Genomic DNA, 25092 nt, shown 5'->3' on the forward strand with positions numbered 1-25092 from the left:
AGGGTTCTCCCCAGGAAAGCCTGAAACCTGAAGTGCAGCAGGAGCAGGGGCAGCTGTAGAGAGCTTTTCATGCACTGTTGCTACTCATGAGCCCTATATGAATCCAGGACCTGTTGAACTGGGTAAGATACACATTTAACAGGAGGACATTACCCCTTCTACAAAGACTTCACAGGCCATGTACAAAAAAGAGTTAAGGTATGGGGAAAGATAAATTGATGTGAAATCCATCAAGGCAGATTGCCTTGAAGAACGAGTTCCAAATAATAGAGAAAAAGCAGCAAGCAGCAAAGCAACACCACAAGGCTCCTTCCCATGTTAGGGACAGATAAATGAGATAGAAAGCATTTTTTTACAGCCAACATTGTGGCATCCCCTGGCTGCTTGGGAGCAGCTAACGTACTGCATCAGTTAGCAGAGGGGACAGGTTTGCTGCCTTTCAGGGCTGCCCACTCTAATGGGCTTGCTGTTCTCTGATCGTGTTTCTGCTATTCCAAAGCAAAGAGATCCTGTGGGGAAAGAATGGATGATACTAACTGCCAACTGTTATTGGTTTGGCTGACTTTCCCTTGTAAGTGTGAAAGGATGGGACCAATGCTGTACTGGCTATGAGAATAAAGCCTTAGAAATGAAAGGTGGCAAAAGTGTATGTATCGAAGGAGTAGAAACTCCTTGAGATCAAGGAGAACAGCACAGAATCAAGAAACCTTCAGTCATGGTAGGAGATTCTGTACAAAGGGGGGGCTGTGTGTTGAAGTAAGTCGTGTTTGCTGCACTGCTGCAGGGATGAGATGGTTTAGAAGACCTTTAGAAGTAAGCCAGCCCCAAAGGGAAGGGAACCATCATTGGAATTAACACAGCAACAGCTATTTGTATGCCAAAGTGACATAGGGAGGAAACTAAAAGGCCAAAGGCTCGAATGAGAAGTGGGTTTCAAGTGCCATCTGGGGAAAAGGAGAGAAAGAAGAAAGGAAGGAAGAGGTGGCAAAAGGAGGGAGGTGAAAGGTTGCTACAACTTGAAAAAGACATTTGAAGTGCCACTAGATTAAATGAGGAAGGGCATTGGGGGGAATATTTTGCTTTGTCAGAAGTTCTGAAGAACTGTGCTAATAAAGTGAGGTGAGCATCGAGGCTGAGGAGTCTAAAAGTGAGCAATGAGACAGCTCTGCTGCTCTGACAGATGCATGGCCCTCCACCTGCCAGAGCCTGGGTGTGGGACAAAGACTTGGAGTAAGAGGCATAAGATAAACAGCGGTGCAGGAAGGCTTTATATTACCAGGGATCAATTTCTTTGACATAAAGAAGGTTTCTTTAACCTCAGTTCTTTCATGAGTCAGCACTTCTGACTGGAAATGGCTTAGAAAAAAACAAACCAAAACAAAAAGGGAAAGAGAGGGAAAGAGAGAGAAAGAGATTGGACATGATTGCAGGCAGAGAAGGCAAATTTAAGAAAATCGGTGATTATGTAGAAAGAATGGAAAAAGATACAATTCTGTAGTTAAATGAGGCTGCATAGTGATTAGCCTGTGAGCAGAGGCAGAATTCAGAGTCTGTTTTTCCCCCTGATGATGGTGTCAAACATCCTGAGTTCCAATAGTGGCTCTGCTTGTTCTGTTTCTATTATAGGCAATATATGCTTTATCCCAGGCTCCAAAGGGACTGGGCTTCTCAGGCTCTAAATAGATCCACTGCTGTATGGGAGGGTAGAACAATGACACTTTCCTATTAACCCATGAACTTAGCACAAGCCAGGACTGACCTCCACTGTGCTAGCACTTAAGTTATCCAATTTGATCTCATTTGCACACATAATTTGCTGCCAAGGTGACATTACCAAGTGCTCATGGTGATGAGGATGTGTTATTTAGGGCAGGGGGAAATGAAAAAAATATGAGCTGAAAATCTGAGTTGGAGATAAGATTGTTTGAAGGGACAATGAAACCGAAAGTATAAAGATAATTGTAGGGTAGGGCTCGTTCAGCCTCCCTTTGAGATGCCTGTAGATCATGAAGCTATGCTGCTCAAACTGCTTGTGTGATTCCCACAGATGTTCTTAGAAAACCTGCTTGAGATTTCTCTTGGAATCATTTCTGCCGTGTGGTTTTTAAGTTTTTGTTGTAGTTTTCCTTGCTTGTTTTTCATCCTTTAAAGATGGCGAAAGACCAACAGTGCACTCCAGGGCTGGCTCAGGATTGGTTCAGACTGACACTGCAATCACATTGTTTTTTTTCTAATTACTGTACTAAATCCTTTTTACTTAATATTACAGCCACAAAAGGTTTGACTCTTTGGGGCAATTCTTGTGTGTTAATACATTTCTCATCTCTGTCCTTCTTTTTCTTCCCACCATAAAGGGAAGTACCAGGGAGCAGGAGGCTGTAGAAACTCAAGCATGGCTCTGTGACAGCATCTCTTATGCAATAAGCAAGAATCTTGTTTGGATGCAGAACGAGGATGCCTGGAGCATCATCAGCTCCATAACCATCATGCTGACTTTCCTCAAGAAAATGCACAACGAACCTGCTTTACTTCTGTCATGCAGCTGAAGAGGGTGACAGCTGCAGTGCAGTCAATGGCCCTGCAGAAAAGCTCTGAAGCTCTCTGTGTTTTTACCTCAGAGGGAAGGAGAAAGAATGCTGTTCTTCAAGCATCTGAATTATGCAGCTTAACACATGATTAGTTGATAGCCGAACTATGGTAACCCTCTGCATCCTCATTCCTGCTGTTCAGTTGTTATCACAAAGCCAAGCACGCAATTTTGATCTACATCTGTATATTTTAAAGCTCTTCAAAGATACACATATATAATGGCAATGCTAAGTCATGGCTTGAAGCAGTGATAGAGCACTTGGTGGGGAGGCAGGGTCAAGCCAGGGGAGCCCAGGTGCATGCAATAGAGACAGGATGGAGCGAGAATCCACCCCTTCCCACACCTCATTTAAGGGTTGGCAGTGGAAGCAAGGATATCCTGCTGGAGATCTTTGTATGCTTGAGGTCTTTTGAAGGTAAGCAGCTTCTTTATTTCTGTGGCTGTTGCATTTGAGCAAATCCTCACTTGCTGTAGCCTAGGACTTTGCTGCTCTGCTGTCATTGCTGTGCTTTCTATTGTGTTGCATGCATGCATGCATGCATACATACATACATGTGTATAGATATCAGTAGCCTTCAGAAACCAAAACCATCTTTTAGCTGTGAGGTACCACATGACAGAAGGATTCAGAGAAATTGTGCATACTGCTCACGTTCTCCCTGGGTTTCTATAGTTGGGATCAAGATAAGTAATGTGGGTACAAAGCAGCAGCTGGGCACTGCTGGACTCAAATCTCCTGGCCTTATCTTGTGGCCAGACATCACAACTACTCCTCACAGTGCAGGTAAGCTCCAAACATGGGTACACCAGCTCCTGGAACAGAGAGGGGAAGAGAATCAGAAGTGCTAAGACTGGCTGCTGTTTTTGTATCCCTTTGAGCTATAAAAATAAATGGGTGGGGGAAAAAAAACCTTTTTTAAAATGCTGGAAATAAGTCCTAATAATTTTACATATTTCTCCTCATTTTACAGCATTAGCTATGAATACTCCTAATGAGTCCTTTTATGAAAACCTCTTCTGGTGTGGGGGGAAGTTATTAAGCCTCCTACAAAGGGATTTTATGGTTTTAATTATAAGCAGGTAATGGTGTCTATGTAAAAATTACCTTTTGACTTAGCAATAAAACCCGTTTTCCCCCAAGGTAAGAACTCCATAAAGAGAGCATCGCACAGCAAGGCAGTGGAGAAGTCTGCTCCAAAATCAAGAGATGCCTATTGAACAGCAGCTTTCGAGAAGCCCTAGAGAACCATTGACCTTAGCCTGGGTGCCTGCGTGTCACCTGCAGCCCAATGAAACTGCAGAAGATAATGTGAGATCATGAGGTTTTCCAGGCTGCTTTGCTGTGCTGCATTAGATCAGCCTCAAGACTTCTGTAACAGGGTTGATTAACACAGGACCTTCCAAAAAACACAGCTGGTGACTGATGCGTAGTGTAAGCACTGCTTCTCTACTTTGAGCTGCTATAGTTAGAAAGAATGCTCTATGCAGCTTACCCACCCTGGCTTTCTTACTGGTTTTTACCTACTCTGCAGCAGGAATTGCTTGTATTTGAATCTCAGGCAAAGTCCCTGTATTGAAAGAAGCTTTCTCTTTTAGTAGGGACTCAGATGAGTGCTGGGCTGCCTCCAGAGCTGCAGGTTATCCATCCAGGAGACACTTGTTCTTCACTCTACATGGCCTCAGGGCTGAAGGCAGAAAGGGATCCAAGGGCAGAGGTGCTGGCACTGGGCTGCAGCTGGGCTGGGGTGACCACGGTGTGATTAGGGGCAAAGCAAGATGCATTGGCATCTTCTAGAGGAGGTTGTTCTGTCTCTTCCTCTCTCTCCTTCATGTGTCAGTGAAACCATGTGAAGAACAAAAGAATATGCTTTGCTCTTTAATTACTGGTCAAATTAATTGTGGTAACTGAGCAATATGTTCATATTTGTTTCTTTTTTGACCCCTTGTGGGGTTTTTTTGTTAGTTTTTAGTTAGTTTGGAGAACTGTGTGCACTTGAAGTCCCTTGAGGGAGAAAGATGGGACAACCTCACGGGGATGGGGATCCTGCTCTCTAGTCAGGGCCCCACAGCTGGTGGGAAGAACTCAGCTGCTCTCCTGCTTCATCACAGCAATAGGGTGAGCACGAGACTTGCTCCTTCTTCAGCTGCTCTGCTGGAGTCAGAGATCACCACAGAGAAATCAAAAAACCCCTTTTTCTGTGAGCCCTGTTCTAAAGAGGCAAGTCAAAGTTTGAGCTGTCAGAACAGCCAGGGCCAGGAGTCACCACCACCTTTTTTCCTCATTTGAAAGGGACTGCTGGTTTGCCTCCTGATGTGCAGTGTGTGGTTGGCTGATTATTAGAGGCAGTATTTTCTTGGTGCTAGGTCCCTGAGCTGGCATCAAGTGCTGAGCTCAGCTGTGTGGTCTTGCAGGCTTCTTGTGACCTTGAGGAAGTTGTTCCATTTTGCTTTGCCTCCTCATCCACCCCTCTTCCTTCTTCCCTTCCTTCCTGTCCACAGGGAGGTAAATTCTTTGATGAATGAGTTGTCCTTTTGCATAAGATCAAATTCTCTAAAGAGACTGAGTTACTGTGACTTAATGAGTTAATTACGTCACTTGTCTGTCAGCAGTAACGAGCTGTATGTGCGCTCTTAGCTGGCTCTGCCAGGAAATACAAGCATTGGTTTAGAATGCCATAAATAGAATTACTTCAACTAAGAGTCCTCTGCATTAGGAACTAGGAAATAAAGCAGGAGGAACAAAGCTCTCTGAATTAAAATGTTTGTAGAAAGCATAAAGCTTCATTTTCAGAGCACAACCCTGGTGTCCCAGCACACATCTCCATTGCAGAGCCCAGTGAGGCAGTGGTGGGAGCTCATCTTGCAGCAGGACCTCTCAGGGTAATACAGCATGATGGGCCCTTCAACAAGAGGGGTAAGCCAGTGCCACACCAACGGCACGGGTAGGACTCTGGTGCTGATGGTGCCAGCCATCATCATGGTGTATGTAGCTTCCTGCAAGTGTCAGGCAGGTCTCTGGTGATGGATGTCACGCTCCAGACCAAACTGTCCACACCATGCACTTAAACTAGCTAGTTATTTGACTAAGCTGGCCAATGCAAGTTTTAATTGCCTTCTTAGAGCTGAAAATCTGAGAAAGAGGTAAAGAGCGAAGAAGTAGCTTGAAACTGGAGCCTGTAGTTTGCTGTCTTTTAGCTCTCCTTGTATATAAATTCTAAGGATATGTAGACTGTTATGGCTCATCTGTATCCCTCTAATCGCTAATGAGCTGCCTTTCGTGTCTTAAAGTTAAAGTCATAAAAGTAAAGTGTGTTTTCTACTGCAGGTCCATTTCCATTCTTTATACAAATGTCCTAGTGCCCTTTGTAATGTATTTGCTAGAAATCTTGACAGCATTATTTGTTTTGTTTTTCTATCTAAATGCAATGCTGAGTGGAAAAAGGCTCATTATCTTCCTATTTCTGAAGAGGATTCTCTGCCTTTGAAAGGTGCTCTATTAACAGCCCTAGAGATAGGGAGACATACAGAAGAGGCACAGCACAGTTGGGCAGCTTGAGCCCCCTTCCTTGCTGTTGTGTTGCAAGTGATGGATGAGTGGTACTTTGCTTATCAGTCCTGGACTTGTGGGTTCAGCAACCAGGAGGCTCATCTGTGCCTCATCTTTTCCCTTGCTAACAGCAATGCCAGATGAAAAGATATTTACCAAATCTAGGGAAATAACCATTTTGCTTTTTACAAGTCAGTTTTTTCTTCTCTGACTTTGAGACAGTTGACTTGTAACAAGGTGACCCTGGTATTCGTATTTGTAATAATCATATAGATCACAGAGGTATCTGATGGTTAACAAGCCTGAATTTCTGCAGTACCAGCCTCTCTCTTAGATTTCTTGAGGTCTCCCTCCTGTGGTATTTTTGTGGCTGTCTCTGATACTTCTTTGCTTTCTCGTATTCTGCCTTTTAACTCTTCAGTAAGTGCCAATTCCCCCAGTCACCATCTGTAGCCTTACTGTGCCCTTGGTGATGTCCTCTAGGTCCATTCTGCTGTTCCTATATGAATCAGCCCAATATGGCTGTAACATGGGAGAGCTTTAGTCAACCAAAAGACCAATGCAATGATTTAAAACAGGTTGCTCAATTTGATTTCATTAAGGATTAACTCAACTCATGGCGGTATTTTACCCCAGTCTTACGGCAGTAATTCCAGTTACCCAAGATACAGAGGAGATAGCCCAGAAATCTGGTGATAAGCGGAGGCCCGTAATCTTTGGCAATATATTTCCTTCCTTTTTGAGAAGCTTGTCATTATGTACATCATCAGCCCTGGAATTGGGATGGCTTTCTGAGAAAGAAGGAGGACTTGCAGTTGATTCTGAATCCCAAGTTTACTAATAAAAGCCTTTGTTTCCTGGTGAGAAAAGGAATCTGCTACCAAAAGAAAAAAAAAGGTGTTAGAAATGGGAAAGCAGAGAGCAATAAGTGAAAGGAGGGTAGGAAGGCAAACCATTCTGAATATCTTTCTTCTCTGCTTAAAAACCTGCCATTCCCCAAGGCAGCAGCAGCTCTGTGCCCAGCTGCATCCTGGCTGCATGATGAAGATGGCTTTAAGCCTCCATAAGGTCTACCCAAGGCTGCTGGCAGTTATCTATTAGATGGAGCTGATAGATGATCTCCTCCTTGTGTGTACCATGTGCACGTGCTACTTTTGTGATTCTCCACATCTTCAGAGAGCCTTCATAAGCACATCTAGGGGATCATTTGAAGTCCTTTGAAATCGAGAAGGGTCTGTCTTTTTCCTCCAGTGGGCTTTGGCTGTTGGGATTATCCCTATTTCACAGCAGTTTTATTTTCTACTTAGGAAATTCCTCAGCAGCTTTTCAGAAGAGGTCAAAGAAATGGCATCTATGCCTCAGGCCTCTTCCTGGGACTGTGATAAGATCGTACATCAGCATCAGTTCCAAGCTGCAGATGTTTGAGGACTTAAGAAGTGAAAAGCAATTTTAAAAGTGAACAAAAACCTCAGGTAACATAGTCTGGCTCAACAAACCACTCGTTATGTTCAAATCTTGTTAATCTCATTGGGAATCTGCTCTGTGTTTTGTTGTATTTCATCAAAACATAAACCTCCTGGCTCCCACTTAACCCAGCAGGGAGGTTTGGATTTATTTTCTCTTTCAACACATTCACCAAGGGTTTTCAGAACTTGCTTATGAGTTGTAAGTGTGTAGGGTCTTGTGAATTTATGGTCACAGGCTCACATTGCTGAAATCTCATTTTTTTGGAGAGTTCTTTCCTACGTATTAAAATCATTGGATGTATGTCTTTTTCCTCCCACCTGTTTTTCTTATTTCCAGTCATCCTGTCTGGTCTGCAGAAGTATTAGCTCTGCGATCCTCCTTGCGCAGCCACTTTGGTTCAAAGAAATGCAGATTGGGATGCTGCTTCACTTCAAAGAGCAGTGAGCAGGCAGGGAAGGCACCTTTTGTGCAGGGAGCTGCTTGCGTGACTGTCAGTGCTTCAGCACCTCCGAAGATGTCTTGCACCTGAGAATATTTCTGTTGTTAAAACGTACTTATCCATTTTGACTTTGACAATTAAGTATCGCATTGATTTTTCTGGGGGGTATTTATGGTTGGAAAAAATGCATCTTGATGGAGGGGGAAAAATACTATGATCCTGTGTTCTCCATATGCCAGGCTTCCTGCCATCACCCAGACATCTCTTCCAGAGTCCTCTCTTCTATACAACCTGCTATGCCCCCAGAAGCCCTGTCAGTACAATCTAGTTAGAGGGTTAGTTGTTGTTTATTCTTGAGAGTTATTGTCTTCATCCCTTTCACAGCTTTGGAGCTATTGAGTTGTAGACATTGGCAAATACTGACTTTTGAACTCTAGTAGTTCTAATTTTAAAAGGGATGGATGTGTTTATTTATGAAAAGGGATTTAAGGATGACACACAGAGGACTCCATAGAAAGACAACGTGTTGTTGGAGGCAATATATTGTAAAGTGCAATATTTAAAACAGTTTCAATTCCTTTTTCATTATTGCTGATACTGTGATACTGTGATTGCTAACTAAACCTGATGCAGCTATTTTCTTTATGAACAAGAATCTTTGAGCCTTATTTTTGTCCTGCAGAATGAAAACAAACAGGGAACAAGAAGAAACTTCATGAGGTCACCTCTGGATATGTTGTAAAGTTCCAATTGGGTAGGCTAAAAACCCTTTGAACACCCTTCTGTTAGTGCCAGCATGCTTCTCAGTCTTCTCTCCAACTGTTGGTGACTTAGTGATCCATCCTCTGGCTTATTTATAGGTTCTTCTTATTCAATATCTGAGGTGTATGGAGCACATCGTTGCCTGGTAGAAAGGTTGTGATGACAATTTGCCAACGTTGTACATGGCCATCACTTTGATATTCGAACTTGACTGAAGGTTTAGGTGGCCCAGTGCCACTGGGATGTCAGTTCCTCTGAACTGGGTAACAAAACATCTTTGGAGGTAGAGAGAAGTTGTTGTTGTCCAATGATATATTTAAATTTCCAGAGCTGCACCTGGCTGGGATGATTCCAATGGGATGCAGCCCCACTAGAGACAGGGCTTTGAAAGTTGTTATCTATGTGTAGAGAGGCGGGGGGTAAGATAGTGATGGGCAGTAGCATAAAACTTGTGCTTTATGATTTCAAGTGAGGAACAAATTGTGACCAAGGATATTGCCTATCTGTTCATGCTCTAAGGAGGCGAGTTCCTCTTAGGGGAACGTATTCCTCTTCTGCTGCTATTTTTCTTTCTCAGCTTTGAGAGTGACTCCAACCATCTCTTTCCTGTCAGCACAGCATATGTCTTCTCTGCACTGCTGTTATCTGAACAGAATACGAAATGAAAGCTATTTCCAGGAAGCACAGCTAATATTAAAACATGCAGAAGTGCAAGGAACAGGGAAAAGAACATCCCAGCAGTTATTTGACTCTCCTGAATATAGTGTGGCCTGCCAAACATTCATTGGGTACAGGCAGCTCAGAATAAGCAGACAGACTCTGAGCTGTTGTGTTTTACAAGGCTTATCAGCTGTGTGCCTTGTAGCCTTTGTACATTAAGTTAACACTTAAGAGTTGTTTGGTTCAGTGTCTTTATCACCCAGAAAGCTGGGGAGCCTGCAGTGTCTTGTCTGCCCATTAGAGTCTCTGGTGCTCAGGTTGCAGTTTTTGTCTATTTGCATGACAAAGATCATTTGCATAAGTTGTCTTAATGAAGGACAGAGCACTGTGCCTCAGCGTGGGTAAGATACTGACATAGTGGTGTGAGTTTGGAGGGCATCAAGAGAGGCAGAAAGTTTTGGAACCTTTGTTCTGTGAGACACCGAAAGCTCAGTAGGTTCCCTGATGGAAGGATTCCGACTGCCCCTAATGATAACACAGGGCACCCACAGTGTCTGCTGCCAGCTCAGCACTGAGGACTCTGGGCTGAATGGTGGATGTTCTGTAGGAAAGCAGAGTTACAGGTTGGTTTCTGCACTAGAAAATGAGACTTGACACCGTAGGGAAAGACAGTGAGCTGCAAGTAACTGTGAAAGGAATGATCTCTTGGGCTTGGCGTTCTGTTATCTTTAAATAAGACATAATTTAGTTCCTAAATCTGAGCTCTTATTACTTTAATGTTAAAACCAATATGACTGTCAACCCTGTCTGTAGCTGAGAATAAAGACAAGAATAGGAAAATGCAGGAGATTAGTGTGACATTGTTTAATTTCCAGCGAAACTCAGGGAGAGAGGAGGGATCTCAATTTATTTTGGGACTACAAATTGAGAGAGTTTTTCTTTGTTGTTGTTCTTGTGGTTGTTGTTTTGTTTTTAAATGAGATTCCAGCAGAAGGGGATAAATGAAGACAAGTGGCTGACTCAGGCATCCTGAAATTAGCTCTGAAGCTTTCTGTTGTAGTCCGTCATTACTCTGTGGACCTGGGAAGCAAGTGGAAAAATAAAAATGAAGTATTAACTGAAAATACCATTGTAACAAACTGTTCAGTTATAAGGGCTAAAAAACAGCTTATTTTCATTGGTCCTTACATGTTTTCATTTTGCTACTCATTTCTTGTTATACAAGGCATAGATCTCTAGAGGGAGAGAAAATAGACATATGGAGAACCTACCGACCTGTGTCTGCTATTTAGACTTTGTACACGTGTTATTCTACTACACGGATTTGTTATGCAGTAATAAATAATATAATAATATCTGAGATTTATATAGCACTTTCTTATTCCCAAAGATTCCAAAGCACTTTGGAAACAACAGGACTTAATTGTCTTCTCGCTTTGCTTTTATGCACTCTTGACTTCAGGGGAATTACTTGTGATTTACACTAAAAATATACAAAAATTGGTTATCTTCCCTCTGGAGCATGGCTAAGAGGAATCATAGCAATTATGAAAGATCACTTAGAAGCATGATAAGCCATTTAGGACAAAGAATGAAAGCAAAATTATTTGGCTTAACAGGACGAATCAGAATGCAAAAAGGCACAACTGGAACTTGGTTCAGAGCCTGTGATTCAGAACCATTTTTTTCCACATTGGTCCCTTTGAACATGAGATCTCTTAGAGTCTTAAGTGGCTTTGGGGTAATATGGGAGACACAATACTGAAATATCAGCGTATTGCTTTCATTTGCTCACGGTTGTCCTCTTGCCCTCATAGGGGCTTCACTGCTGACCTTGTGGGGGTGATGTGTACCTGAGGTTTGAAATGCATGAAGTTGACTTCTAGCAAGAAGTAATTCCTTGTGAGGCAGCCATTGGAAACAATCCTACAGTTTTTTTGCTCATCTATAAAGTGAGTGCAATCTAAGTTGTGTAGCAGGGAGATTGGTGTCCTATAAAGAATGACAGCGTGTATTGCAGCACTGAGAGCTGTGTCCTCAGCTGGCAACTGAACGTTTTCCTTTTTATTCCAAACACACACGCACAAAAAAATAACGCAGATTTCCATTTCTGCAAAAGCTGATGCTTTAAAAATCTGCTCCAAACGATTCAATTGATGCAGAATTATTCATTAGGAGAGAAATCAGAATATTCTGATGTTCTAAAATGCTTTACTGTTTTGAACTTTCCCTCAAAGTGATTTATTATTTTTTTCCTGCTTGATCTTTTAAATGAGGCAGTACAAATAGTGTTCAGCCAAGACCAAAATGGAGGAGAGATTAGATTTTATTTTTTTTTTCCCCTTCACGTATCTTCGATTTTTGGGCTTCTTAAAAATATAATGTTTTTGCTTGGATTAGAAACTCCTATTTTATTATTTAATTCCTAAAAAGAAATCCATAATTGTCACTCAAAAGTAGAGATACTGAAGTTATTGTTCTGACATTTGACCTTCGGAGCCAGGAGGGATCAACTCCTTCTCTCTCTATCAACTCAGCTTTGGCTGAGGCAGTAAAAAGGAGAAATCCTCACAAGGATGATTAAAAATGGATAGCATGTCTACAGTAACAGTGTTCTTATAGGAAGTTCCTGCATTTCCCAGCTTGTGTAGCTTTTGATTTGAGCAAGAGCTGTCCTTGAGAGCTGTGTTTAGCTTCATTTAGTGCAAGCTTCAGACAGTCCCTTTTTTGGCTGTTTAAGATCGCAGATGCTTTCAGGGCCAGCAGGACAGGACCTGCCCTCTGCTCTGCAGCAATTGCTGTGTCAGCAAAACTTTCTGGATTGGGCTGTGCTTAGCATGGTGATGGGCATCTCGTGTGTCCATAGAGAGTTCTGACTTTGGTTAAATCAGCATCTCTGTTTTGGTAGTGCTTGTGATGTGCCATGTACCAAAAGAAGACAGTCTGAGGGTCGAGTCCAGGTGGGCAGGATTTGCTGAGGTTAGTGGGAGGTACCAGAGGTTGAAATTCAAGATGCAGTCACAAAGTATGAGATGGGCTGAGATAACCACATCGGCAGAGGGGATGGATGTTATGAGTGATCATGAGCACACTTCTTAATGTACACTGAGGATGTGCTCAGTCCAAGAAAAACATCATCAGCTCTGCCAAGGCAGAACTGGGAGAGGCATCTTCCCAGAAGCTGATCCCAAGTGAACAACTTCCTCCTTCCTGCGCAACCCATCTAAGGCCACAGGTCTGGATGCAATTTAGTCCAAGCAGCCCTAAGCCCAGTGAGGAAGAAAAAATAGGAAAGATTTGAAAGCAGGAATTACATCCTCTCTGAGGAAAGTAGGAACGATCTGCAAAGTTTACTGCACAACAAATGAGAGCCAGTGGGTGAAGGCAAAGTGAGCCGGCTATTTACAAAATATACTTGTTTGTTCTAAAGGCTGAAGTGGTGCTTCAGAGAGATATAAAAGGAGGGTGAGAAGCAGCAATAAAGCAGGGCTGTTGTGCAAACCAGCAGTTGCCTTCCCACAGGAGCACTCCCAAGCCCTGCCGATGCAAGACATCATTCTGTGCTGGAAGTGCTCTGTAAGGGCTGCAGGAGACTTTCCAGGCACCCACCCGTGTCTCGGTCTCAATCTCTGTTTTCTCACTTATGGATCTCTAAGGAGAAGATTCTGTTCTGGGTATTAAGGGCTGTTTCTCCCTGCCAGCAAGCTAAATGGTGCAGGGTAAGTGGTAAATACCGAGGGAAGAAAGGCAATTTAGTGCACGCACAGAGCTGGAAATGCAATGATTCTTTGCAGATAAAGAGGATGCTCATCTCAGTTGAATCACTCTTGATCCTATGGAGTTACCCCACTTTATGTCACTCTTCAGAGGTGAGTTCTTTGAAATGGCCTTGGAAGCAAACAGGCTGCCATAAAGTCCTTGAAAACGAGCTCAGCTCATATGTAGTGTTACTTATAAACTGAACTTGCTCTCAGGAGGCATTTACATATGAATCCTGCCAAAATTAGTTTCAAAGTGCAGTAAATGGTCTGAACTCTTCCTGTGCTGAATGTCAGCAAAAGAAATGGTTAGAAGTAAGTTCAGCTTCAGCTTTTCCTGGCCATGCCTGTAGATATTGATTCAGAAGACTTCCTGCATGCAACTCAGCCTCCTGTGCAATTCCTATAGCTGGAAAAGGGAAATTTGCAATAATCTGAGCTCTCATTTTCTCATCTTTATTTCAGGAATGACATAGAATGGGAAAGGACGTTGCCCTGAGTGAGAGACCTCACAGAGCCTGAGTCGAACACCAGCTTTGAGCCCTTTCTGATGCTTCCCACACTGACTGCTGAAGGAGCCTACATGATTTTCACAAACTGTTCCCAAGGCTGACATTACATGAGGTGAGTCTGGGCCCTGGGGAAGCTCTCAATGGTTTTCCTGGGCTCTCTTCAAGGCTATCAGAAAACAAATACAACATTCTGGGATGATATAGTTACACTTGCTTTTTGTGAACTATTGATATTAGCTGTATTTCGTGCACAGGGAAAAAGCATTACCCTATTCTCCCTACATCACTGCATTGAAATCCTATGGTTTTGTGTGTGGTTAAATTTCTAAGACACTGTGGAATGCTGTTCTCTGTTCTGTGTGGGTCAGCTGAGGCTGTCTCTAGGGGCCAGGCCATGGTGCAGGAGGAGGTGCTCAAGGAGGAAGGAATGTCTTTTTCCCATTGAGAAGTATGCTGGTGTTCTGCAGTAACACCAGCATGCAGTTACAGCGATGCTTCCAATTACCTTCGTACGAGGTCTTTTTCAATACAGCATTTGAACAGCTCATAAACTTCTTAGTTGTTCTTGAGATACTTCTGTAATGGAAACTGAGGTTCAGTGAGCTGCGTGACTTTCATTGGGTTACATGAGGATTCTGAGAAACCTGGAAATTAGTCTCTAGTCCCAGTGTTGTTCCGTAACCACTGAGCTCCCTTCTGTAGCATTTTGGGACAAGGCTATAAGAGCTCTGCGTGTTTCCTAATAAAAGTTAGCAAGACTTCACAGTACTTCTCCTTATCCTGTTTGCAGCACGCTCCCCTCGGAGATGCTTTGGCAGGAGTTCAAAGCTGAGATTTTCCGTAGTGACTACCATGTTCTGCTACCTTGGGGCTTACAAACTAAATCCAAGAAGTAGCGAACTTCAGTCTTTCTCTTCTCCCAAAGGAAGAGAAGTAGCTACCTCTTCTGCAAGCTCCCCTTCATTATTGTTATTGAAATCAATAGCAGGAAACAGTTGAAAGTTAACGTTTTTCGTTCCCACTGTCTGTAAAACAAGGCATGGATGGAGCATCTTTATCACTTCAGCCTATGAAGAACTGAGGTACTTTTATTTGATCGAGTGGTTTAGTATGCAGGAAAGACGATGCTCCTCCTAAAATAACATTATAAGCATAATCAATAGAACAGAACTCCCGTAAGAAGAGAGTAAGCACTTTCATAAAAATAAATAAATAAAGCAGGCTTAGGTAAATAATGCTATGGAAGGGCAGAATAGAGACTTATAATGTTCCATTCTTCATCTTCTATTTAGTCTTTTTGCTTCTAGAAAAAGATACCCTTAGACAGTTTCCTCTGGCCCTCTACAGCTTCACATGCTTGCTGGTGAAGTGCTGAAAGCTGCTGTGTTTTTTTTCCCCTCAGCAAAACATGTGCCTGAATTTGGTGACCAGCAAATCCCATAAGAAAAACAAACTTTTCTCAATTTGCATTCATCTGTGTGGAACTGGTATAATATAATGGCTCTGCCAGTTTATTCGAACATCTGATATTTGCTAATATGCTTTGATTTATTGGCTTTCTTTTATCACAGTAAAACTGTATTGTTACATGCTTTATTTCCACCCCAATCCTCAGCATGAACAGTTCCTGCTGGGCCTTCACAAATTAATCTTTGATATTTTTTCCTTGCGTCTTGCACAAGCAGAGAGCACCATCCATCTCAGTTTGAAACTGATTATGCTCCAGCTTTCCTGTGTTCTCTTGTCTGCTCCCCTATCCCACAGCACTTTCCACTGGCCACATGTGTGTGTCCTTGTCCCAGCACTGCCCAGCATCTCCAACACTCAGCATGGCTGGGTGCACAGTGATGTATAGTGACAATAATGCAAAGATAGTACAAGAGAGGTGGTGATAAGTATCCAAAAGGTTATTTAAAGGAAAGACCCAATAGAGTCCTCCAGCCTGCTGGAAAACACTGAGGCAATCTCCACCAAGTAGCAATCTCAAAGAGATGGCAAATAGGTTGGCATTTAGATTTAATTGTCTCTTTTGACAGATAATAATACCTAGGAAATTGGTCTTGCTCTCCTTTGTTGATGTTTTGAAAGGTTTGGGTTGTTGCATGTAAATAGGAACGTTTAAAACAAGTATGGCCATTGTAAGCTCCGTTCTGGGTAGCCTAGGAATGAAGGAAGAACGTTATAAGGCAGCAATAAAGGCTCTAATTTTATCAACGAAGTTTGAAAGCTGGACTCACAAAAGGCTTTAATGGGAGGAGCAGGACGCCGGGTAACTTTTCCTTAACACTTTTAGGTACACTAACTGAGAGAGGGCTAATCAACTTTAAGTGACTCTGCTTAATTCACTGGAAACCATATGATCCACCACTGCGACAGCTCTTTTAAATGGCTTGTTCCATTATCACAAACAGTTTGGGACCCTTGGTGCACAGACGAGCGCAGAGCCCGAGCAGCAGAAGCCAGCAAGACTATTTCCCAAAGCTGCTGGAATTTTTATGATTGCTGTATTTTAAAGTACTTACAAACATACTGTTAATCTGCTCCCAAATACACCTATGTTTTAGGATCCAGATAAGTGCATTTGAATGCAAATGTGGGTAATGCAATGCAAATTGCTTTAATGAAAATGAGGCTGCCTCTTTAAAAGCACTGGCATTACCAAAAGAATACGGGCTAATATAACTTCCCGGAGTACACAGCATCAAGACTGTGCTTTCAGAACAAGGCACTCACCAAGGAAGGCCACATAAAAAAAGAGGAAAGTACAGCGAATGAGGAAGAGAGAAGTGAATAAAGCTGAGATGAAAGGAAAGATTGGAGAGAGCAAACTGAAAAGGAACAAGGGTGCTACAGGAATCAGTAGAAGATGAAACTTGTGTCTGTTCACAAAAGAAGGCAGAACTATGCTGGCACAGCCCAGATACAGCAATACATATACAACTAAAGGAAAATGAGAGTGGGTGGAATGGTTTTAATCTGACAGTGGTTTTGTAATGAAAACCCCTAGGCCAGTCTTGTTGCAGATCTAGCTGATGCCAGGTTGGGTGCAAAGGGTGGGATTTCCTCCCAGGTTCCCAGGCAGGAGGATCTGGTGCCATAGCTGTGCTGGGAATCACATCCTCTTCTTAACCCAGCAGCTGATGCTGGGTCTGAAAATGCAGATGAGAGGAAAAAGAGATTGCCTACCTTTGCAATCTAAGATTGTTTTGTTTTGAGCTGGGATCTGTGTGCAAAAGGCAGGAGAGACCTGGGATTGCTATGGTAAGCACAAACATTCTTGTCTTGCTGTATTGCACCAAGAGGAGAAACAGAGGGGCAGAAGAGCTATGCTAGCTCTGAGACTCTTGCTGGGGCTCCATCCCTCTTCTATTCAGCACTTAAGCTCCTGAGTATTCCCACTGACTCTGGTGGAAAGGATGCAAGATTTTTCTTTTATGTGGCAGTTTCAAATATGGCAAAGAAGGAACAACAACAACAACAAAATACATACATACATTTATATATATATATATGTGTGTGTGTGTGTATATATATATATATATATATTATATACATATATATATATATATAAAAGAAAATCTTCCCTGCTCCAGATATTTTCCTCCTGCCTTTTGGTTTCTCTTCTTCCTAAGTACAACAAGTAAATCTTCCTTGGTAGAAATAACAGAAACGAGTGGCAGCTGTTGCCAGCACCTCTCTGCACAGCCCTGGAGAAAGAAGTCTGCTCGCATGTCTATGTTGTAACAAAGCACACATTTGGATTTATGGATACCTGGTTTGCATCTCCCTGGAGGAGAAGGGAAGAAGCAAAGACAGTTTATAAGCAGTGTGGCATCACAGCGTGGAATGACGTTTTGCTTTCCAGCTTTGTGCTGTCGTGCTGCAGCAAAATAACATTTTGTGGCTGCAGGGTTGGCTCCTGAAAGTCATTCTCTGGATCACAAGTGCTTTGAAATCTCTTTTCTCTCTTGCACAGGGCAGTGGATATTTAGCACACCTTGGTGGATTAAAATGATTGATTACATGAGTGCCTGTGACTGCCAGGGATGGTCTTGAAGTCTCAGGTGGTAATTCTCAGACTCACTGATTACTAATCCCCTCCACAGATCAGCTTTTTGGTTCATACCTTCAGTGTGATTCAGAGTTGTGTGAAGTGGCCTTGTGAAGAAGAGCAATCCCAGGGCTTGCAAACTTGATGGGGCCGTGCAGAAATCCCTCTTTCCTTCTCAAATGATTTGTGTGGACAGAATCAAATGGCTGTCTCCCTTTCTACCTTAGTGTGTCCATCTGCAGCTGAGGGCTATGCGGCACGCTGCATTGCTCTCTAGCATGCTGCTGGATCCATCTCTGTAATGCTCAGGGAAGTATAACTGTCATTATACAGTCCCTTCTCTAATAAACTGCCTACGGAGCCAGGCTGGTTAAAACACATTTGTATGAGCCTGGTGCTAGGCTGCCATTTAAAGCTGGATAGTTTGCCATGGGCTGGTGAGCTGCAAGTTGATCAAAGGCCTCTGCTGGGTCCCAGTGATTACAGGTCAGTACGAGTATCAGTGGTTACAGGTCAGTATCAGCAAGTTTTATCTCTCCTCCCAACTTCCATGGTGATGTATTTAAAGGTCTTTTTCTGCTTTGTATGTCTGTAAAGGGGGACTGTATAGCAGCAATGCAAAAGTGCATTCCTATCCTTTGTATCTGGCCAATCTTTGTAGGTCAGATGGGGAAAGAAGGGATGGGGGTGGGAGCAGGGAGAGCAAGCAGAGGGCAGATGGCCCCTTCATCACCCTGCCCTCACTGCTTTGTCCACAGGACAGCACAGGGTAACAGGTTATCATCGCAGCCAGCAGCTTGCAGACCCATCCATAAAGCAAATAGCAGTAATCAAAAGGATCAGATTAGAGCATGACAGACAAATAGACAGACTGTTGCACCCCTAAAGTGGAGATATGTGGGCAGCATGCTCTATGTACAAAGGTCCATCACCAGTCCATGTGTGAAGAAGCTTCTTGAAGGAACCACCACCACAGCCATGGCAGCTGTGCCCTGGGGCCTCGCTGTGTCTCTGGTTCCATTCTGCTCCCTTGGGTTGAAAGGAGCTGAGCTCAAACTGTGCCTACATAGGAAGCATATTGCAGTCTGCTGCTTCTCTACTAGGTTTGTGTCAAATCAATCTTAGTGGATTACACTGCCTTAATAAATGCAGTCCCATTTCCATCAGCTCCAAGGCTACAGCCTGGTTACTGCAAGCAGCTTCTATAGCTCAGTACAGAGACATTTTACTGTGCTGGGGGTCATAGACTCAGCCCACACTATCATTCATCCTGGGCTACTCCAGAAAGACAAAGGCGCACTGCTTCAACTATTGGCAGTTGGCACAAAGGTGGTGCTCATTGCAGACAGGGCTTTGCACTGAGGTAGCCCCATGTAAACATGCTGATTTCTGCTTCTGGCCCTCTCTGGTTTCCAGACATCCCGAAGACATTAAGAACAACCTGTAGAGAGCAGCAAGAGGAACAAAACTCAGTCACATTTCTTTTTTTCTTCTTCTTGTCAATTAAACAGGATTTATGTCGTACCTTTCTGTTCTGTAATTACCCCCCAGGATTTATTTCAGATGGCTCAGAAAGCCAGTGTACCTCCAGAACTTTCTAGTTGCTGACAAGAGTTATTGCTGCACCTCCTCATTGTCTAGCAAAAAAACAACTCCCTTCGTTACTTACTTTTACCTTACTGAAGCAAAAGAGGGTATCCATTGTAATTTCATTCCTTATACGAGTCTGCATAAAAAATGGGCCCTCACCATGTCAGGTAAAGTGATTCCCTCGGATAAATTTAATCACAGATCACAGAGAGCATTAATTAACCCTTCTGCACATTGAGCTCTGAGAGCTCCCCTGTGCTAACCCAGGCAAGTTTGCTGCAGAGAAATTGTCATTAGTGACGAGTGGAGGCCAACCTTGTGCTTCTGGTGAAACAAGAAGGATGGGCTGAGGCTATGGAATTTTCATTTTGGGTTCATTTCAATAACAAAATAAGGGATGTTTTATTTTTTTGCATTGCTGCTTTGAAAACTGGCACTTTCAGATTCTATCTGGTTGCTTGTGGTTTTTTCTGAAAGCTAAAGAATGGAAAAGGGATTTGTTTGCATTTAAAGGAGAGCTTGACAAAAAAGAGAAATATTGACTTAATTTAGGTAGCATTCCCAGTAAACAAGCTGGTAGGTTTTGTTTTTTTTTAATAATAATTTACATCCATTCCTCTGCAGAGTGTACCCTGTGAATTTCTTACCCAAGACAAAGTCCATCATTCTGCCTTGCAGGCTTTCTTGTATGTATTTCTGCCGTATTTACCCAGAAATGTGGGTCTAAGGAAGCATCATATCAGCTGAAACCACCTAGGGTTTACACAGGTCAACAGGTGGGTTTGTTTTATTCATATGTAGCCTTGTTTCACGCAGCCCGACCTGAGTTTGTGCCCAGATTTACTTCTAGCACACTTAATTAGGACTACAAGTGGTCTCAAAGTCTTGCACATTGGAGAAGCGGCCAACATGTGCTAGACAAGCACACGCAGCAGTAATGCATAGCTTCTCCCTACAGATGCTGACAGGTGATTCCACCTTGGTTGGGTGATGTCACAGCTGTATGTACAGTGCCACTGGAAAGACGGAGCAGTTGCAGTTCCAATCATGTTAAGCTGTTCCTTGTTAAAGTGTTGTGATTGTTCCTCTTTGGGATTAAAACTTCAAATCTGTGCTTTAGATGCCCCTGGTCCCTGAGTGTCTCTGTGCCTGCAGGGCAAACCCAGAAGGGAGACTTGGTGTGGGATAATAGGAAATTGTGTTTGTGTCAGATATTCCAGTGCTTGTGTAATTGCAGCTGCTTCTGAATCTTTCCAGACCTCCTGCTGCTGCCATCCCTGCTTAACATGGACCTCAGCATTGCTCAGCCTCAGCTGTGCTCATCTCCCACTTCACATGCTGTCAAATGACTTCTCCAGACGTTAAAAAAGAACAACAAAAGGTATGAAATCTCAGTCGTGTATTAAATTACTGTTAGCAGGTAACTCCAAATTGGACTGTGTAGGTAGGCGAAAGACAAGGAAATTTAACACTTTACAGATTGCCATGAACAGAAAAGTGCTAATATTCAGCAAAGGAGTACATACATTAGAAACAGCATCACAGTCTTGATAGTGATTACACAGTACCATGATGCTGCCACCATTAGTGCCTGTAGCAGTGGACCTGAGGGGGTTCTGACCAGGGGTATGTATTAACTGTATGCTTGTGTATATATTAACCCATTAAATGTTGCTTTTTAGTGGGCATTCTTGGGTTTGCAGTATGGCTGGTATGGTGGACATGCCACTGACCCTATGGGATGTTTGTGACATGGCACCAGGCAGCTGTAACTGCTTGGGCAAAGCTCACATCTGTGGTCTGCAGAGCATTCACAAGCTGCATTTGCCATTGTGAGGCCTGGTGCATTCAGGGCTGTGCAGGCCATCTCCTGCTCCTGAAGTTTAATGACTGCTGGTTCCAGCTCATCCTCAAGCTGCAAATCACTTCGGCTGTGGGTGGCTTTGGTTTCTGCTGTCCCACAAGATGGGCAGCACCAGGATACTGCACCAAGTTCAGGAAGGGTGATGGCTTTCCCTTAGGTTATCTTCTCAAGCTTTGTCTGGAGGAGCATATGGCTGCCTGAAGCCTGAAACATCAGACCAGCCCTCAGCCTGGCAAGGAGAGATTTGCTCACACAGACAAGTGAATTATTAATGCAATTTGCAAGAGGTAACCTCACTGGATCACTTGCACAGCTGCTTCTTAGCCTGTGTGGAGAGCTACAACTATGGCAAGGTTAATACAGAGCATCCATCATTTCTGTTAATAGATGGCAGTGCTGCGTGGATCCCTACTGTGATCTACCTTTAATTATTTTTTAAGGTGGCCTCTGTATGTTTCTTTCAACAAAGGCTGTAATGGAGTGCAGAGGTCAGGTCTGTGGGCTGACTGATTAAACCTGCCCATCACACTTTCTGTACAGGGATCTTTTCATTGCAAGTAGAGTCTCTCAGCAGAAGAAATGGGTAGGAAAATGTGTTGTTGTGGCCTGTATTTGTGAGGAAGCAGTTTTTAAATAGATTCCTTTAGTTTTCTCTGCTCGTGGGTAAGAGTATTTATTTTCCCCCAATCCAAAAGACAGAGGGGACACTGAGCTGCCTTTCCTGGCTCTAGCCCCAGGGGGTGATGAGGGAGGAGGGCACAGCATTTCTGTGGGCATCCCTCATTACTGCTCTATTAGCGGTCAGGAGTACTCACAATATTTCAGTTTCATAATAAGCACTTTTAAAAGGTTGCCCATTACCTGAGAATGCTATTATATGCAGGGATATCACTTGCTTTTATCTGTCCTCCGGGCATCCAGCTGAATTCACATGGTTTATACCACATGAGCCCAAAGCACAGGAAGGATCTGGGGTTTACCAGATTAGCACACCTTACCTGATGGATTTAACAGTAATTTTAACATGCAAGAATCCATCCAGAACAATCATTTCTTTCTGTTCTGTCCAAGAGGGAAAAGTTCATATGGGGCCTATGTACATATAGGAGCTTATGAAAAAGCAAAAATTAATACCCAAATAAGCAGTGAAATAAATTCATCTTCATGGAAAAGCTTATGAATTGCAAATAGGGAGAGGTAGCATGAACAGGACTCCTGCCCTGACAGAAAGGGAAAAGACTTGGGTCTTGGAAAAGAGAACTGCATGTCAGACTCAAGGTAGTGTGACAAGAACTGCAATAACCCCCATTGTCGTTGTTCCATGGTCTCTTCTGTATTTACCCTTACAACAGTTGGTTATGAGGTAGGAGTAGCAAATATAATCCACTATAATATGAATAAATATAGTAAAAATAAATGATTGTCATGACCAGGATGGAAAATTGGAGATTGCTTCAGATTTGTGCTTGGCTCACTTCCTCTGGCATGCAGAAAAGCCACGAGTACTTGCACCTGCCCAGCCTTGTGTCTGCTGTGCAGCTCTATTGAAGAGCACTGGGAGCTACTTAAATTTTCTTGGCTGAACCTCTAATTGGACCTCTAAATTAGGGGTCAGGAAGCATGGAGAAAACTTGCTTGCAGAGTAGATGTCTGACGCAGTTCTCATCCCGACACACCAGCTTGTATGCCACTAAATAACGTCCATCCTCAAACCAATGCAAGCCGCTAAGGGGTCATTAAAATTCCTTTTCAGTCCTGATCATTAAACAAACCATACGAGAGGCAGACTCCGTACCTGGAAAAAGTGGCATGTTAATGGAGATGCACCCAGCATAATTGCTGTCATCCATCACCCTTGCCCCGCTGATATTGACAAAGTGCAGCTAAATATTTAAATAAGCCATTTTTCTTCAGAAGCCGAAGGATTAGATGCAGCCAAATTTCTCAGTCTAGTCAGCAAACGATACAAGTCCAGGGATTAAAGAGGATTTTCTGGAGTGAATGAGAGCTGCTCCTGCATTATGTTTTGTGAAAAAAAAATATTCCTTTCTGCCAAGACTTGTTTGGGATGAGAAGGGGTGGAGAGACGACTCTCCTTGTCATTGAAAGCAAGCAAAATAAAGTTAGTTCCTCTGAACTTGATGCTCTTGATTTACCTTGAAGGTGTAGTTGAAGGAATCTGCGCTTTTCCCAAGCCCCATTCATTACACCTGCACTTCTTCTAGGAACACTGTATTTAAGGTGGAGATGTTGGGGTTGCAAGGCTACGCGTGTTGGATTTGCCGCACTTCCATGGAAGGTTCATTAATGGTGAATGAAGACCTTCACAGGAAGAAATTGGTACTGACTTTTTTTTCATAACCTAAGTGTAAATTTTTTGCTTTGGTTACTGTTGTTTGTTTGTTTTTCCTGGGACAAAATGATGTGTTTTTATCCATGCATCTTTAACCATAATTGCATTATAGATAAAAAAGCAAAACAAGAGAGGAGCAGAGTGAACCAAACTGATTCTAATTAAATTAACCTATTTGATCTCACCCAAACCAAGAACATCAGAAATTTTCCTCTGAACCTTGAGTTTCAAAACTGACTTGAGTTTGAAGTGTGATCTGGAGGGATCTCCAATCAGTTTTCAGGAACTCCTGATCCCTTTTGGGTGCTCCCCTCAGCACTGACTAATGACTAGCTGGAAGCATTGGTGATTTCTTTTTTTCCTTCTGGAAGTGTGAAATCTTACTTTTCCAATGGCTTATGTGTTGGTAGGGGGAGGAAAAACAGATTTGCTTTTGCGCTGCTTAAAGAACATTCGCATGTCTTAGCATTTTGTAGGTGGTGTCCTGGATGTGTTGGTCTGACCCGGTTTGCAATCTGAGCAAAAACCTGTCCGTTCTCTTTAGGAACGGTATGAATAACAAGAAGAATTGCAATAAATGAATTGGCCGCAGCTATTCAGCTTGTGCAGTATCTGGGGAGATACTTTTTTTCCCCTCCAGCACTTCATTTCTCTTTGCGTATTCACTGTAATTTCCTGTAACATCTGAACTTGGGTAATGCTTGGGCAGAACTCTGTGTAAGGCTCCAGATATTACCTCTCTCCGTGGTACATCTGTCCAGCCATTGCATGTGTTTGTCTTGTCAGATTCAGTTACGTACTTCTTCCCCTTGAATCAATCAATGTCAGGAATCCAAAACTCCTGCCCATCTCAAGGGAAAGACACCAGAATTTATAAATCATGGGGAAAAAAAAAATGAGAATGGTAAGATAAATGTTTCTCAGCTCAGCCTTGCAAGGGGCTGTGGATTGAATATTTTCCTCTAAATGACAAGAAATAAAACTGTTCTACCCTGATATTATAGAGAGCAGGCTTCAGTGGAAATTAAGTAGATTATTCCTTATGACTTTATTGAAATTCTACAAGGAAGTCCAAAAAATGCACGAGCCTGTTGCTTTGCAGGGAGCTCAGCGTGTTTCATCTTTGTGAATTGATAGTGATACATAAATGTCAGCTTTATTGAACATGTCTCCACTGTCTGGCTATCCAAACAGTATTAATTAACTCCCAAAGTCCTGTTCCAGCATGCATTTGGACTCATTTAAAAACTAGCACTAGAGCAGTAGTTAGACGGATGCAGACTAGAAATATGGTGCACATTTTTTAGTGAGAGTAATTAACCACTGAAATAAATTACCCAGCGGCAAGGTGGATTCTTCATCATTTGAAGTCCTTAGCTTGAGGCTAAATGTCTATGTAAAAGATATGTCATAGCTCCTGCAGAAGCTGTAAGCTTGAAGATGGGCAATCTGCAGGACACGTTTATGTATTTACATCTCCATTGACCTGGGTGTGTAGG

General features: G+C 42.9%; 2 long non-coding RNA genes across 5 annotated transcripts in view; both read left to right on the top strand.

Annotated features, from left to right (window-relative positions):
- The first annotated feature begins 2283 nt into the window (after positions 1-2283).
- LOC107322870 lies at positions 2284-7904 on the top strand. Its single transcript, XR_001559072.2, has 3 exons — positions 2284-3005; positions 3732-4022; positions 4187-7904. It is a non-coding gene; the product is annotated as an uncharacterized LOC107322870 (long non-coding RNA).
- A 5788-nt stretch (positions 7905-13692) lies between these two features.
- LOC107322885 overlaps positions 13693-25092 on the top strand; it is a 46147-nt gene continuing 34747 nt past the window's right edge. For 3 of the 4 annotated variants that reach the window (XR_001559076.2, XR_001559078.2, XR_004309409.1), the window contains exons 1-2: positions 13693-13847; positions 20634-20757. This is a non-coding gene — a long non-coding RNA (uncharacterized LOC107322885). Of the gene's footprint in view, positions 13848-19972; positions 20153-20633; positions 20758-25092 lie in introns of those variants that run through there. The other variant, XR_004309408.1, reaches the window with a different exon arrangement.

Source organism: Coturnix japonica, chromosome 20 (genome assembly GCF_001577835.2).
Source record: "Coturnix japonica isolate 7356 chromosome 20, Coturnix japonica 2.1, whole genome shotgun sequence".
In the NCBI taxonomy this organism is placed as follows: domain Eukaryota; kingdom Metazoa; phylum Chordata; class Aves; order Galliformes; family Phasianidae; genus Coturnix; species Coturnix japonica.